Consider the following 17438-nt stretch of genomic DNA (forward strand, 5'->3'; position numbering starts at 1 on the left):
TGTGCCCTGAGACTGGGAACCTGGCAAAATAGCCATAGGCCTTATCCTCTTATTGCCCTGAAGGAATGTAACTCACTGATTTCTTCCCTTAGTCCTCCATAAGAGCAGTTTAGGGTGTTTCCCATGGTAAACATTTCACTGTCATAGAATAATAGAAGTAATGACAAAGGAGTGCGTTATCTGGTACTGTTAGGGAGTATTTTAATTATAAGCTGGGTGGAGTGATGTTGCCTACAAGGGGGCAGGGTCCTGGTTGTAGGGGTTAGTAAGTGGCTTAAGAAAGAATTGATAAGAGGCAACAGACCAGATGTTCCATAAAAGTGGAATGGAGATTTGATCTAGGGATATGTTTGTAACTTTAGGAGAAGGGTGGTAAGGGTTTGGGCCCAAACGGCCTTCAGGGCTAACTCCCAAAGTGGCAAACATTGTCCCTGGAAGCTCAATTGCCCTTGAAGGGATGCCACCAACAGATGGACTTCTAGCAGGCATTGTGTGCCTGTCACCTGCCCTAGCGGGTTCACTGAGAGATGTTGTTGTTATACATGTTGTGGGAAACATGGAAGGTGAAGGCCTGAATCTCTAGAGGGATTGGATTTCCCTCCTAAGGGTCAGCTATTTTCTGGCTGTCCCGCTAGAAGATTGTATGGGCAAAACTGTGGGCCCAGATGGGGCTCAGGAAAAGAGAATGAAACAGGAGGGAAGGGGGCAGGGCACAACTTTTGAAAGAATGACATAACCCAAGGTCATAACATAAACCCATTCAAATCAAGTGGGTCCAAGATGGCAGACAAGTCAAATTCAACTAAGCCTTGATCCTCAATCTGCAAGCTAAATGACACACCCAGAGGTGACATGACAGTTCCAAGGCACTATCAAAAGACCAAGAAGTGGGCGGTTCCCCAATTGTTGGAATGATCCTCCCACTCATTAGCATATGAATTCACCCAGCTCACAAAAACTAACCACACATTTCATGGCCACCACATACACCCTCTGCGATGGCACACACTCTGTGGACTGTGCTTCTTTCTGAATCTGAACAAGGCTACCTCTTACCTATCACTGTGTCTCACTGAATTCTTTTTACAATGAGACATCAAGAACCTGAGCTTCATTAGGTCCTGAAACCAGGCACCATGGGCTTTGGCCAGGCTCAAGTTCTGGTTGGACACAACTGAGTGACTAAGCATAGCACAAAGTCCCTGCCACATGGCTTTGAGTCCCAATCTTAGGTAAACGGTTTCAAACACAATTTTCAGAAATTGAAAGATGATGACCTGCCCAATCAAACAGTGGAGAGAAGAGCTGAAGGACAGGAGGAAAAAGCAGAGGAACCCTTTTCATAACTTGCCGAAAAACTGCTAAATGCCTGACCTGCACCCACAATTTTCATTGGCCTGATCCTTGGCATAAAGGAGGTTAAGGACAGAAGGACCCTCATGCACTTGGGCAACAGCTACTAGGGCACAGCAGATAGTGGAGCCTTTGGGACACAATGGGGAGTAGCCCCTGCTAGAGTCACTCAATTGCATGCCACTCACCTGTTCACAGGGGGTTCAAGGAAATAAGAAATGAGAAACTATAAAGGAATTCAGATTTTGTTAGCAATATGTCCTTCCTGCCATAGGGGTGAGGACTTCCTACCTTGACTGGAGGTCTTCTGGAATCTGAGATTGAGCCACATGAGCTTTCTGCCGAGTTTGTTTTTGCTGCCCCAGTTTCCAGCATGCTGGGCTTCTTGTCACTTCCACTGCACTGGATTTCCTTTGTGTTCAGCTTCCACCACATGAGCTTTTGCCAAGTTGGGCTTCTGCTGTGCTTGGTTTCCGCCTTGCTGGGCCTGAGCTGAGGTTGTTTCAGCCAGGTTAAATCCGAGTCATGGCACCAGATATGTCAGGGGAGTGTGTACTTTCCTCAGTTCTGTCTTGCCACAGCAAAGATTTGAAATGGCAGACCAGTGTTACAGCTCTGTTACAGCTCAGTTTTATTTGACAAGCAAAGGATAGTACACCCTTGAGGCATGTGGGCAGGCCGACCCCAAAGGGGAGGCCTCAATCCGTCTTGGCTTCCTCTTCTTATATGTTTGTCTCCTCCCTTCCTTGAGCCTGCCCTATGCAAATTGGGCTGGCCAAGAAGGGGCGTGTTTGTTTTAGCTGAAGTTCTCACTCCAGTCCGTGGATTTTCTTTTGTTCCATTTTCGAAGGCTTTTCACTGTCTTCGTCTTCTAGCCACCACCATTTTGGACTCCTTTTTCCTGCTCTACCTACCTAACAAACCCATGCAAGCATGCAGCTTGTTTAACCCCATGTGCCCCGGAGCCTGCTGTGCACCCGTATCACCCGTGGTAACTGTGTGTGTGTGTGTGTGTGTGTGTGTGTGTGTGTGTGTGAAAATACAGAGCCTCAGGTCCAACTGCCCAGATATTCATAAGTTGGGCAGGGTCTGCAAATCAGCACTGCAACAAACTTTCCAGCTGATTCTGATATGACAGATCCACAGACCAGCCCTTGTCAACCACTGACAAACCTCAGCTTGTGCAGCTGGGGGACTGAGGCCAAGAAAGGCTAAATGGACTTGCTCAAGGTCACACAGCTGAGTTTCGAGAAAAGATGAACACGACTCTTTGTTTCTCCCAATTTGAAGGTGAATCAGGTAACTGCTTAACAGTCAAAACTGAAACGTAGAAGTGCAACTGTTACCAAGTCCAAGCTTGCTCTGCTCTCCACATGATAGACCAATGAATCTGAGAGACAAGATGTTGAGGGAACGAAGAGACTTTAATTGGGGAGCCAGGAGACTGAGAAGACGGCAGGCTAGTGCCTGAAAATAACCATTTTATTGGGGTCTGGATGCCAGGTTCTCTTATAGATCAGAGATGGATCAGAGGAAGCTTAGAAAAAAGGCTATTAATCTTGCAAATATCTCCTAGAATGGCAAGCTTCAGGCAGGGGATGTGTTAACTTCTTCCTTCCTGCCATCCACAGGTGGGTAGGGTTCTGAACAAAGGAACTTTAGTCTACCAGTCAGGCCAAGGGGCATGATTCCCTGAGGCAAACCATTCTGTATGATTATAATAACAAAAGCAATGAAAAGCAAGTCAAAGAAACAGTTCCAACATGGAGTCAGAATTGGCTTCCTCCCTGCAACATAACCAGAGCTCAACCTCCCAGGGGAGGCAAAACTAGAGAAAATTCTGGGCTGGGAGGAGAAGGAAGAAACCAAATGTTTAACCTTTCACTTTGGCACTATCTGAATAAATTTTTTTCCAACTAATTTTGCTTATTTGGATGATGGGCCTAAATTACATTTTCAGCCGTTTTCTCTACCCTACATTGAATCTCCCAGGTTTTTTATACTGTTCTGGGGCACAGAACCTTTTGAGAGTAATTATCTGACTTTATGCAATATCAAGGGAATATTTATTAAAATGACATAGTGACTGGATGCAAAATGGTATCTTGAATTGGATCCTAGAATAAAAAAGACACTAGTGGAAAAACTGGGGAGATCTGAATAAAGTTTGTAGTTTAATGAATACTAATTTATCAACATTAATTTCTTAGCTTTGACAAATGTACCATTGTTATGTAAGATGCTAACATTAGGGAGAACTGGATGATGGGTGTACAGGAACTCTGCAACTTCTCTGTAAATATAAAACTATAGCAAAAGAAAAGATTTGCTTAAAAAATGAGCTTAGGTAACAACAAACCAGAGCTGTCAATGAAGCAAAGACAAATTGCTAATCAGAGTACTGATTCCCTCTCCCATTGGCAGAAAATCCTTTTGGAAGCTGACTGCTTAATCAAGCAGTGTGTGAGAAAGTTACCTAGGAGAAAAAGTCTGTTATCTCCCAGAAGGTAACCTGACTGAGTTGGGGAGAAGAGTGTGCTTTAATTTCAGGAGAATAAAATAATGATTTCCTTCTCTAAGAGCACATTTTGTCTGTGCAGTTTTCACTGAGGTAATTGTTTTCTATTTAAGTAACCAACAAAAACTGGAATAACCGCAAAGTGGGGTTTGTATACAGTAGTTTATATACAGTAGTGGGATTAAACTGGATGCTTTCTGTAGTAAAAAACATTTTTAAAAAGTAATATTTTGTGGTGGTTGGTCATCTTCATTGCACGGCATTGGTCCCTGTGGAGGAGGTGCCTGCGCTTGATATTGTAGGATGTGAGAAGTCTTCAAACCTCCTGTCCCCATCTCACCTTCCTGCAACAGTACCTGAAGCATCCCCTCCATTCAATAAACATTTTGTTGTTATTATTGTTGATTAGTTGCTCAGTCGTGTCCAATTCTTTGTGACCCCACGGACTGTAGCCCACCAGGCTCCTCTGTCCATGGGATTCTCCAGGCAAGAATATTGCAGTGGGTTGCCATTTCCTCCTCCAGGGGATCTTCCTGACCTAGGGGTTGAACCCGCGACCCCTGCATTGGCAGGTGGTTTCTTTAACACTGAGCCACCAGGGAATAAAGCCAGGGAATAAAACATTTACTGGGTATATTAATAATAACAGCTAAAACATAAGAAATAATTATTATGGGCCAGGTGATGACCATGAATGCTTTTAATTTTCACAACAACCATGCAAGGTAAGAATGAGTTATTATTTTTGGTTCTGTAAATGGGAGTTCAGACTGTATGGGAAAATTGTCCAGGTCTGACAGGAAGTGTGTGGCAGAGCTAAATGTTCAGCCTGGTTTTATCTAGCTCTTCTCACTTTGGATGTCGTGGAAAAATGCTTTGCACTGCAGTGAACCATGCCACAGGGGCAGAGGGCAAAGAGCAAAGAGGGGAATTATATCTGTGTGCCAATGGGAATGGAAGCCAGGAGCAATGTGATTGGTTGGAGTCCTAGATTTCAGAGGCAGCTGCAGAGTGGTGGTCATCTAAGTTGTGGGAGAAAAAAGGCATCTCTAAGGGAGACAAGAGGAAAGGTGAGGCCAAAGTCTTCAATCTGCCCACATGTAGGCAGCAGGAGGTGGAGAAGGGGGTTGTTAGAGAGTAAGCAGAGGCCAGGAGAGGGAAATATTGGGGATGCATATGCAGAGAGAATTTCAAGAAGTCATCAAATGCTCTGAGAGCTTAGATATGATGGAGAAACAAGAAGCAGTGGCATTTAATAATTTGCGTCATATCAGTTCAGGCCAGTACAATAGGAGGATCAGATCCATATTCAGAGGAGTTAGGAGGCAGGGAGCAGCAAGGCAGGAGAGGGAACAAGGTCAGGGTGCATGCCCTACCCGTTCAGTGGGGGGTGTAAGGAGAAAGGAAGGACGGTGTCATTTTCAAAGCTGAGAAATGCTGAGAGGTGGAGGATCCACAGCTGAGTGAGAAAGTGATGATGCACAAGGAGGAGGAGGAGGACCATTGATGCGGGGAGACCCAGAGGAAAGGGATTGCAGAGGGATGGAGGGTGCCGGGTGCCAAAGAAGGAGCAGGTGGTGACTCTTGGAGGGACTGGGAGCATCTGTGGAGAGGGCCTCTCTCAGAGAAAATTCTTTCCCCTTCCTGCTGTGTGCTCCCTTCTCTCTCCCAGTTTCCAAGATCTGCAGGAGACTGGACTCTCAACAGCTGGGGCAGTCTGAGGGCACTGTCTTCCTGGGCACTAGGTCCATGGGTGGAGTCAAAACAAATGTCCATTTGGTCATCATTTGGGGCTTGTTTCAGATCAGAGGTGCGATTTCACCAAGGGCTTCTGCTTTTAGTCTTTTATCAACACCACAAAATCACATTATCCCACTGATCATTAGATTACTCTCACTAACATCATAATCACATTGCATATCCACAAATACATCACTATTCACTTAGGGTAATCAGTTTTAACGACACTCGCTTCAGTTTCTTTCATAAATCACACGCTTTTATGAGATAATGGAGGAGAAACATCTAATTTTGAACGCGGACAAATGAAAAGTGAATGCATGTGTTTTTAAATGTATCTTTGTTGACTTCCCATGTCCATTACTCAAAAGGCAAAGACTATCTCCTGACTTCTCTTTTAGAAATAAATGAGGCAAAAGTACAGTGGATTTTGAATACCAAAGCACTCACTGGAATGTGTTGCAAACAAATAATAAACGTAGCTCCTCCTTCGTTGACTTTGCACAAATCTCAGCTGAATAGAAATCAGTGGTGGGAAGCAGTGTGTCTGATAGTCTCTGAAAGCGGTAAGGAGGAAAATCTTAACACCACCGCTTTACAGGAGCAGAATCAGACTCAGCTTGCTGTGTTGCCTGTGGAAAATAGAACAGCAATTTCTTCCATCCAACAAACATATATTGAATTCCTACTATGCGCCACACTAGGTACAAAGATGGATAAAACATTTTCTGTGGCACCTGCAGAGAGAGCTTCAGCAGACAGTAGCCTTGTCCCACCCATTTTATCTTCCCCTTCCATCCACCTCTGTGAATGCACACCCAGAGATCCAAAAATGCATGGATTTTATGTCCCTCACCACCGCCTGCCCACCTCTCTGCCAGGGAAAGGCCAGCTCTCAGGAGTGCCCCATGGCAGGTAATTGAGCCACCCTCCTTGGTAGACCTGCCCTGAGATCCCAACCCTGTGACTTCCTGCCTTCCCTCCCATACCCTACCAGTCCATCAGGAGACACCAGATCCTTGCCTCAGGCTATCCTTCAGAGGATTCCCGCCAGAGACAGGGGCTCAAAGAAGAAGTTTTTTCCTGCTGGCTCAAACAGAAGTCAGCCTGAAGACAGATACTACACTTGATCTTAGCCAAAAGGCCAAGAAGCAATATAGTGAAAATGAGTACACTACCCAAAGCAATCTATAGATTCAATGCAATCCCTATCAAGCTACCGATGGTATTTTTTACAGAACTAGAACAAATAATCTCACAATTTGTATGAAAACACAAAAAACCTTGAACAGCCAAAGAAATCTTGAGAAAGAAGAATGGAACTGGAGAAATCAACCTGTCTGACTTCAGACTATACTACAAAGCCACAGTTATCAAGACAGTATGGTACTGGCACAAAGACATAAATGTAGATCAATGGAACAAAATAGAAAGCCCAGAGATGAATCCCCGCACATATGGATGCCTTATCTTTGACAAAGGAGGCAAAAATATACAATGGAGAAAAGACAATCTCTTTAACAAGCGGTGCTGAGAAAACTGGTCAACCACCTGTAGAAGAATGAAACTACAACACTTTCTAACACCATACACAAAAATAAACTCAAAATGGATTAAAGATCTAAATGTAAGACCAAAAACTATAAAGCTCTTAGAGGAAAACATAGGCAGAACACTCTCTGACATAAATCATAGCAAGATCCTCTATGACACACCTCCCAGAGTAACAGAAAGAACAGCAAAAATAAACAAGTGGGACCTAATTAAACTTAAAAGCTTTTGCAAAATGAAGGAAACTATAAGCAAGGTGAAAAGGCAGCCTTCAGAATGGGAGAAAATAACAGCAAGCAAAAGAACTGGCAAAGAATTAATCTCCAAACTATACAAGCATCTCATGCAGCTCAATACCAGAAAAATAAATGGCTCAATACCAGAAAAATAAATGACTCAATAAAAAAAATGGGCCAAAGAACTAAACAGACATTTCTCCAAAGAAGACATACAGATGGCTAACACACACATGAAAAGATGTTCAACATCACTCCTTATCAGAGAAATGCAAATCAAAACCACCATGAGGTACCATCTCACGCCAGTCAGAATGACTGCTATCAAAAAGTCTACAAGCAATAAATGCTGGAGAGGGTGTGGAGAAAAGGGAACCCTCTTACACTGTTGGTGGGAATGCAAACTAGTAAAACCACTGTGGAGAACAGTGTGGAGATTCCTTAAAAATAGAACTGCCATATGACCCAGCAGTCCCACTGCTGGGCATACACACTGAGGAAACCAGAATTGAAAGAGACATGTGTACCCCAATGTTCATTGCAGCACTGTTTGTGATAGCCAGGACATGGAAGCAACCTAGATGTCCATCAGCAGATGAATGGATAAGAAAGCTGTGGTACATATACACAATGAAATATTACTCAGCTATAAAAAAAAAGAATGCATTTCAGTCAATTCTAATGAGGTGGATGAAACTGGAGCCTATCATACAGAATGAAGTAAGTCAGAAAGAAAAACTCCAATAAAGTATATTAGCACATATATATGGAATTTAGAAAGATGGTAACAATGACCCTATGTGCGAGACAGCAGAAGAGGCACAGATGTAAAGAACAGACTTTTGGACTCTGCAGGAGAAGTTGAGGGTGGGATGATTTGAGAGAATAGCATTGAAACATATTTATTACCGTATGTGAAATGGATGCATTTCACAGTCCAAGTTCAATGCACAGTCCAAGTTCGATGCATGAAACAGGGCACTCAAAGCCAGTGCACTGGGACAACCCAGAGGGATGAGATGTGGGGGGAGGTGGGAGAGGGGTTCGGGACAGGGTTCTAGTATCCATGGCTGATTCAAGTCAATGTATGGCAAAAACCACCACAATATTGTAAAGTAATTAGCCTGCAATTAAAATAAATAAATATTTTTTTTAGAAAAAGAAATCAACCCGAGGAAACCACATTCAAAGAGAAGTGGGTGCATTCAGTCTCTGGAATGATGGTGCTTAAACAAACCAACCAAAAAAAAAAAAAAAAGTCCAAACCATCCCGCATTTTCTGCTCTTGATCAGATGGCATGTTTTAGTTGAAGAAGCAGACATAATATATAAGTTCATTCACTAAATCCTGCTAGGTGCCAGGATGAAAGCAATTAAGTGGTGAAATGGGAGCATTGAGGAGGAAGTATTCTCTGTGGCGTGTGCGTAGATGTGTGTGTGTATGTGTGTAGTGGTGCAATTGGTCAGAGAGTCTCGGAGACATTGTGCAGTGCTGGTGTTTCAGCTAATCTGTATTGGTGAATTGGGATCCCAGGGAGAGAAGAGGAAGAAGGACATCCTGGCAACCTTTCCCCATGAATACACTGTCCTCTGCCCTAGCAGTATCTTTCTCCAAAGTCACATGCTAACTCTGTATGGCATAGGAAGCTCTTTAAAATATGGTCCCAGGCTGCCGATGGGACCTATTTGGTCCATACGCTTTGCCTCCCCAAACTTCTTTTAGTACTTCCACAACATGCTTTTTCACAGTTCCTTTCCTTTGCACTCCTGTCACCTAAATGCTCAGCTTGGCAAGGTGACCCTTGTCCATCTAGTACCCAGAGCAAAAAATGGCACCTTGGCGACAACCCCCAGGTCTCTTTCTCTCTGGAGCTGCTGCTGCCTTTTCCTGGTGTGGATGTGCTCTGGCAAGCTCAGTGGGTAGGGACCACCCCTCTCTTCTGATTGACCTCATGGGTATAATCCTGCTGCCTAGGTCTCTTCCATGGACAGATAGCTCCTAAGTCAGACAGGCTGGGACCTGGGGCCTTTTGCTGCAGTGCTGCAATGCTTGCACCTGGACAAATGTCTCCTCAAGCAACAAAATACAAAGAAACTAAAAGTAACTGTATGCCTGTGCAGTTGGGGCAAATTCTGGACAAAAAGATACAAAGAGACCAAAAAGCTTAATTTTCACTTTTGAAGAGCTGGGAGAAAAAACAGGATACCACATGCCCCCTGCACACAATACCACCAAAGAGGTGGGCAAACCACCTACGCCACCCCTCTGGCCTGATCCCTAGACACCCCTACGCTCACCCCATATAATGGGAACAAGGTGGGAACAAGGTTGCCCCACCTTGGTGAGTGAGGAAGCAAAGGAACCTGTTCTTGCTCCCTCCTATTACAGTAGGGGCATCAATAAAACCTTTCCTGAATTTGTCTGGCTTCTAGTCAATTTCTATTTTTTTTTTTAATTTTTTTTTCAATTTCTATTTATTAAGGAGTCCAAGAACCCTGGTTGGTTCAGGGTGTCCAAGAGATTGGACTTGAAATCCTGTGGGAATGATGACAGCATGTATCTATATCTGAGATTCATTCTGGGATTGAATGGGACAATTTATGTAAACACCTGATATTATATTAGAATAATAATATGCATAGGAATAAATGGCTTCTCCTTTTATCAATAATAAAAATATGTACATATATACATATGTACTTACATACTTCTTGCTTCTTTCTCCCCTATGCATCCCCACAAACCTAGGACGTCCTCTGTCAGCTGCTGTTAAGCCGTGAGTAATGAGCCCTTGTTTTTTCCCTGAGACACAGTACTTGGGGGCACCTTTTCTCAGTGGTTAGGCATTGGTACCTTTAGATAGTAAGTGTCTGTCTATGGGTTATGATTAATTTATTTAACAAGTAGCAGTAGTATCTGATCTCTAACATTCTCTTTCTACCTAATGAATCATTGCTGGAATATTTGCCCCCTTTGCTCCAACCTCTTCCATGGGTCCTAAATGAACACCAATCCATATTTCTTCCTTACCTGCAAATATAACATGCTGAGCTTAGTCAGACTGCTTTCATACTTTCTTCCTTCCATTAAATGCAGCTTTGAGTCGTTCTTTCCTCAGAAAAATCTGCTTGCATTTTTCAAAGCAGGTTCTCATTTTATTACTTCCTGATCAGGACTCTTCCAAAGTCCCTTGTTCCCTTGATCCTTTTACTTTCTCTTTTTGGTCTCTGATATTTGCCCATCTTTCCACATTAGCATCATTTAAGACTGCAAGGAAGAAGCTGTTTAGTGGCTTCTCCACATAATGAAATAAGACTAGATGTTTCCTTCCCCTTTGAAGGAATTGCTTTCCCTTATGCACCTAGAGTGGCCGGGTGATAAAAGTGTCCTCATTCTTTAAGGCTAAACTCAAATGGTGCTTCTGCTCTGAAGCCTCTCTGCCACCAATGCCAGCAGAGACCATTGCTCCTCTCCTCCTACAGATACTTATATTAAAGCAATTGCCATTTTGTATTAGAAATTTTCAGGTATCTATTTGTCTTCCCCAATATACAATATACAACAAAGACAAGCATATTTCATTCATCTCTGGAATCCCAACACCTGAACACAAGACACAATAATTATGGTCACTGCTCAAGGCATGATTGATGAGCTACTGGAGGAGTGAATACACAAATAATTCTGCATGTACTAGATCATGCCCCCTGCTTTATAATGTTTGCTTTAGAGAATGTTGAGCTTAAAATAATTTACCATTTTTATTGTTAAAGACTCAAAGTATGAACATTTAAAAAAAGAACCCTAAGCACTAAAAACTGAATACACCCTGTGATATGGACACATTTTACAACTATTTTTCTGTACATCTCTAAAGAAATGCTAAATAGGATGAAGACAGTATTTTAACTATTTTTCACTTGCTATTTTAGACCAAGAGTTTTCATAGTTTTAAAATTCTTTGAGTATCTTAGAATAGCCAATGAAAAATTGATAAGCTAAACATTAAGTTCATCTGAAATAATACATACATCAGACTAGGATAGGTTGAGAAGTTTACATGGGATCTTCTTGTATTCAATTGCAGTAGTATAAGATTATCTGCTATCAGAGAAAGTAGATCTATCTGGTATATCTGAGAATTCAAATAGAGACTTTGGTATGTTTATTTTACATGAAAGGTGCATTTTCAAATCAGTGGTGAAACAATGATCTTTTTAGTAATCTGATCTCTAACCTTCTCTTTCTACCTAATGAATCATTTCTGGCATACCTACTCCATTTTCTCCAATCTCTTCCATGGGTCCTAAATGAACAGCAACCCATATTTCTTCCTTACCTGCAAACATAACATGCTTAACTGGTTTTCCATATGATGGTAAAAAATCAATTCCCTGTCTGACAGTAGCTCAGATCATGAACTCCTTATTGCAAAATTCATACTTAAATTGAAGAAAGTAGGGAAAACCACTATGCCGTTCAGGTATGACCTAAATCAAATCCCTTATGATGATATAGTGGAAGTGTCTAATAGATTCAAGGGATTAGATCTGATAGAAAGAGTGTCTGAAGAACTACAGACAGAGGTTTGCCACATTGTACAGGAGGTGGTGATCAAGACCATCGCCAAGAAAAAGAAATGCACAAAGGCAAATTGGTTGTCTGAGAAGGCCTTACAAATAGCTGTGAAAAGAAGAGAAGCTAAAGTCAAGGGAGAAAAGGAAAGATATACCCATCTGAATACAGAGTCCCAAAGAATAGCAAGGAGAGACAAGAAAGCTGTCCTAAGTGATCAATGCAAAGATATAGAGGAAAACAATGGAATGGGAAAGACTAAAGATCTCTTCAAGAAAATTTGAGATACAAGGAAACATTTCATGTAAAGATGGGCACAATAAAGGACAGAAATGGTATGGACCTAACAGAAGCGGAAGATACTAAGAAGAGGTGGGAAGAATACACAGAAGAACTATACAAAAAAGATCTCCATGACCCAGATAACCACGGTGGTGTGATCCCTGACCTACAGCCAGACATCCTGGAACGCGAAGTCAAGGGGGCCTCAGGAAGCATCACTACAAACAAAGCTAGTGGAGGTGATAGAATTCCAGCTGAGCTATTTTAAATGGTAAAAGATGATGCTGTGAAAATGCTGCACCTCAATATGCCAGTGAATTTGGAAAACTCAGCAGTGCCCACAGGACTGGAAAAGGTCAGTTTTCATTCCAAATCCAAAGAATTTTGAAACTATCATACAATTGAGCTCATTTCACATGCTACCAAAGTAATGCTCAAACTCCTTCAAGCGAGGCTTCAGCAGTACATGGACCAAGAGCTTCAGATGTACAAGCTGGAATCAGAAAAGGCAAAAGAACCAAGTATAAAATTGCCAACATCCATTGGTTCATAGAAAAAGCAAGTGCATTCCCAAAAACCATCTACTTCTGCTCCACTGACAATGCTAAAGCCTTTTACTGTGTGGATCTCAACAAATGTGGAAAATTATTAAAAAGATGGGAGTACCAGACCATCTTACCTGTCCCTTGAGAAACCTATATGCAGGTCAAGAAGCAACAGTTAGCTGTATATAGACTCCCTGCTTATTTAACTTATCTGCATATTACATCATGCAACAAGCTGGGCTGCATGAATCACAAGCTGGAATCAAGATTGCTGGGAGAAATATCAAATCCTCTGATAAGTAGATGATACCACTCTAATGGCATAAAGTAAAAAGGAACTAAAGAGCCTCTTCATGAAATTGATACAGGAGGGTGAAAAAAACTACCTTAAAACTCAACACTCAAAAAACGAAGATCCTGGCATCCAGTCCCATCATCTCATGGCAAATAGGTGTGGAAACAGTAGCAGATTTTCTCTTCCTGGGCTCCAAAATCACTGCAGAACAGTTACTGCAGCCACAAAATTAAAAGACACTTGCTCTTTGGAATAAAAGCTGTGACAAACCTAGACAGCATATTAGAAAGCAGAAACATCACTTTGCTGACAAAGGTCTGTATAGTCAAAGGTACAGTTTTTCAGGTAGTCATGTACGGGTATGAGAATTGGACCATAAAGAAAGTTTAGCCTTTCAAAGTTTAGCTTTCAAAGTGTGGTGCTTCAGAAGACTCTTGAGAGTCCCTTGTACATCAAGGAGATCAAACCAGTCAGTCATAAAGGAAATCAACCCTGGATATTCACTGGAAGGACTAATGATGAAGCTGAAGCTCCACCTCCAATATTTGACCACCTGATGAGAAGAGCCAACTCATTGGAAAAGACCCTGATGCTGGGAAAGATGAGGGCAGGAGGAGAAGAGGGCAGCAGAGGATGAAGTGTTTGGATGGCATCATCCACTCAATGAACATGAGTTTGAGCAAGTTCCAGTAGATAGTGTAGGATAGGGAAGCCTGGCGTGCTGCAGTCCATGGGGTTGCAAAGAGTGAGACACAACTTAGTGACTGAACAACAACAACAACACAGTTGACTTACATTGTTTCTTGTGTACAGTATATATGTGTGTGTGTGTGTGTGTGTGTGTGTGTGTGTGTGTGTGTGTGTGTGTGTATGTGTGTGTGTGTGTGTATATATATATATATAAATTCTTTTTCAAGTTCTTGTCATTATAGGTTATTATAAGATATTAAACATAGTTCATTGTGCTATACAGTAGGCCCCTGTTATCTTGTATTATTTTAATTTGCTAATTGTTTTGTGATTTTTGTTCTGTTCTCTGAAATGACTATGCTTCACTGTGGCAAGGACAGGCTTTGCCTCCTTTGTTCCCTCTTGGCCCTGCTTAAGAGCATGACAAACACCAGGTCCCAGCAGACACAAGAAAAAGCAGCGAAAATTAAGTAGCAACCAGCTATTTCAGGCCTTCAGCTTCTAGACTGTCATTTCTTCCAAGGAAAGTAGAAAAACAGTGTATTATTGGGCAAAGGAGTCTGTAAAGTTGATGTTAGAGGTCAGAAGTAAAAGGGCAAAAAAATTAAAAGTGGTGGTACCTTTGAGGGCCTCTAAGTGTTGAGTAGTGAACGGTTTGTCAGATAAGGAAGGTAGCTTGAACACCTGCCAGAATAACTGGCCTCCACTCTGTGATTATCTGAGTATGCTTTTTAACTGTAAGTATTACTTTTTTTATTATTTGTTCTCCAACTGGAACCATATTCAGAGTAAGGTTTTAATTATAAAAGCATGTGCTTTTTTTAAAAAATGTGAGTTTTAGAGATTTGCTGCATTCACAAGCACAATTTTATTCTATTCAGCAGGGTCACTATTTTTTCCATTTGAAGGACATCTGATTTTATCAAAGTTCATAAGACTACCAAGTCCACTTAACAGAAACTCATTTCCAAGCAGTCATTGCTGAAATCCATTTCTTAATTTAGGGATACCTATCATCTATGATAAAGTTTTTCAGTTGTTAAAGAGCCTTAGACAGCTAAAACAATTAGTCATTGAAACTCACTTCTTATTCTGAATATGTTGCTTTCTATTGAGAAGGCCTTTTGAAATTGTTAGCATAGTTCTCTGAGTGGAAAGAAGCCTGATGGGGACACAGATCTGCCACTTATACAACCCCATGACTTTGAGCAAGTCCTTTCCTCTCTGGGCCTCAGGAAGTTTTTTCTTCCTATAAGATCCAATATGGAAGATGAAATAGAAAGGGGAAAAGATCAAACGGATACAAAAGATCAAACAGAAGAATGAAAAGTGGAAGCAATGACAGATTTTATTTTCTTGGGCTCCAAAGTCACTGTGGATGGTGACTGTAGCTATGAAATTAAAAGACGCTTGCTCCTTGGAAGAAAACCTATGACAAACCTAAACAGACTATTAAAAAGCAGAGATGCCACTTTGCCAACAAAGGTCCATATAGTCAAAGCTATGGTTTTTCCAGTAGTCATGTATGGGTGTGAGAGTTGGACCATAAAGAAAGTTGAAGCACTGAATAATTGATGCTTTCAAACTGTGGTGTTACAGAAGACTCTTGAGTGTCCCTTGGACATCAAGGAGATCAAACCAGTCAATCCTAAAGGAAATCAACCCTGAATTGATTGGAAGGACTGATGCTGAAGCTGAAGGTCCAATACTTTGGCCACCTGAGACGAAGAGCCGACTCATTGGAAAAGACCCTGATGCTGAGAAAGATTGAAGGCAGGATGAGAAGGGGATGAAAGAGGATGAGATGGTTGGATGGCATCACTGACTCCATGGACATGAGTTTGAGCAAACTCCAGGAGATAGTGAAGGACAGGGAAGCCTGGCATGCTGCAGTCCATGGGGTCACGAGTAGTCAGACACAACTTAGTGACTGAACAACAACAATAACAAACGAGATCAGAGTATTGCACTAAGTGGTCTATGAAGGTTCTGGCATTCTAGTATGACTTTAGGATACTGAGGAAAGAGAAAAGAAGAAACCAAGTAATGGGACATTGGGATGTACAGACCCAGTATAGAGGTATCACATGAACTGGGCCCGTTTGGACCTCTTCGGAAGAAACAAATTGCTGAGAATCCATGGCTGGAGATTCTCTACCATATGTCGACATGATACCTCAGCAGCCCTGTAGTACTTCTGCCAATAGCAGTAGGGGCCTCCTGTGACACAAGGTACACAGATCACAGCCCCCAACCTTCTCAGGAGCATCACTGCTAATGGTTAAGCTGAATGCTCTGGACTAAGATACATTCAGATTCAAAGTTTTCCTCTGCTGACTTTCTAAATGTGTGACCACAGGCAAGTCGTTCAACCTCTGTAGAGACTCAACTTTCTCATTTGGAAGATTCAGTGACATAATACATATAAAGTGCTTAGTAGAGGGACTGATCTCTAATCACTCAAATGGCAGCTGCTATTATTATATTCATTGCGGTTATTAACAGAAGCACCTTAGCCACCTCTCTAAACATTTCACCTCTCTATATTACAGCCAAAAGAAACCCCACCTCTCTTTCTACAATTCCCTTTGTGTGAATTCGCAGTTACAGCCAAGCTAATCTACTCACTCTCTTACAATGCTTCTGATACTTAACCAGTCCTATATCTTTGCTTGAGCTCTACCCACTGCCTTACCTGTTGACTCCCCCTTTCTCCACCTTTGATAAATATTCTGTTTGTCCCATTCCCTTGTCCTCCATGAAACATCCCTAACTACTTCAGCTGACAAGGATTACTTTCTCCTCTAAAGATAGTATTTTACTATGTAAATCACTTGCTTGGCAATTCATCACAAAAACTGCCTTGCAGTTGGAGACATTGTAAATTATAGCCAGAATGACTTCACTTCTTACATGTGACCGCTTTGATGGCAGACACTGCACTGCACTCTTTTGTTTCCCCCTTCAGTGCCTAGCATAGAGTCGAGGTTCAATAAACTTTTTTTTAAAATTAACCCACAAACAAACCTTCAGTTCAGTTCAGTTCAGTCGCTCAGTCGTGTCCAACTCTTTGTGAACCCATGGACTGCAGCACACCAGGCCTCCCTGTCCCTCACCAACTCCCAGAGTTTACCCAAACTCATGTCCATTGAGTTGGTAATGCCATCCAACCATCTCATCCTCTGTCATCCCCTTCCCCTCCTGCCTTCAATCTTTTCCAGTATCAGGATCTTTTCCAATGAGTCAGTTCTTCTCATCAGGTGGCCAAAGTATTAAAGAGTTTCAGCTTCAACATCAGTCCTTCAAATGAACACTCAGAACTGATCTCCTTTAGGATGGACTGGTTGGATCTCCTTGCAGTCCAAGGGACTCTCAAGAGTCTTCTCCAACACCACAGTTCAAAAGCATTAATTCTTCAGCGCTCAGCTTTCTTTATGGTCCAACTCTCACATCCATACCCGACTACTGGAAAAATGAACAAACCCAGGTCCATCTATATAAGACAAGTTGCACTAAAAGTTCCTTTGGGCCTGGGCTATCTTATATGGTAGCCAGTAGCCACATATGGCTCTTAAACACTTGAAATGTGGCCAGTCCAAAATGAAATGTGGTGTGTACATATATTACACACCTGATTTTCCAAGACTTTGTA

General features: G+C 42.0%; 1 protein-coding gene and 1 pseudogene across 1 annotated transcript in view; both read right to left on the bottom strand.

The window, feature by feature from the left end:
• LOC133052095 (heparan-sulfate 6-O-sulfotransferase 2-like) overlaps positions 1-17438 on the bottom strand; it is a 67745-nt gene that overhangs the window by 11740 nt on the left and 38567 nt on the right. The window lies entirely within an intron of this gene.
• LOC133053363 (U2 spliceosomal RNA) lies at positions 6650-6767 on the bottom strand (annotated as a pseudogene).

This window comes from Dama dama, chromosome X (genome assembly GCF_033118175.1).
Source record: "Dama dama isolate Ldn47 chromosome X, ASM3311817v1, whole genome shotgun sequence".
Classification (NCBI taxonomy): Eukaryota; Metazoa; Chordata; class Mammalia; order Artiodactyla; family Cervidae; genus Dama; species Dama dama.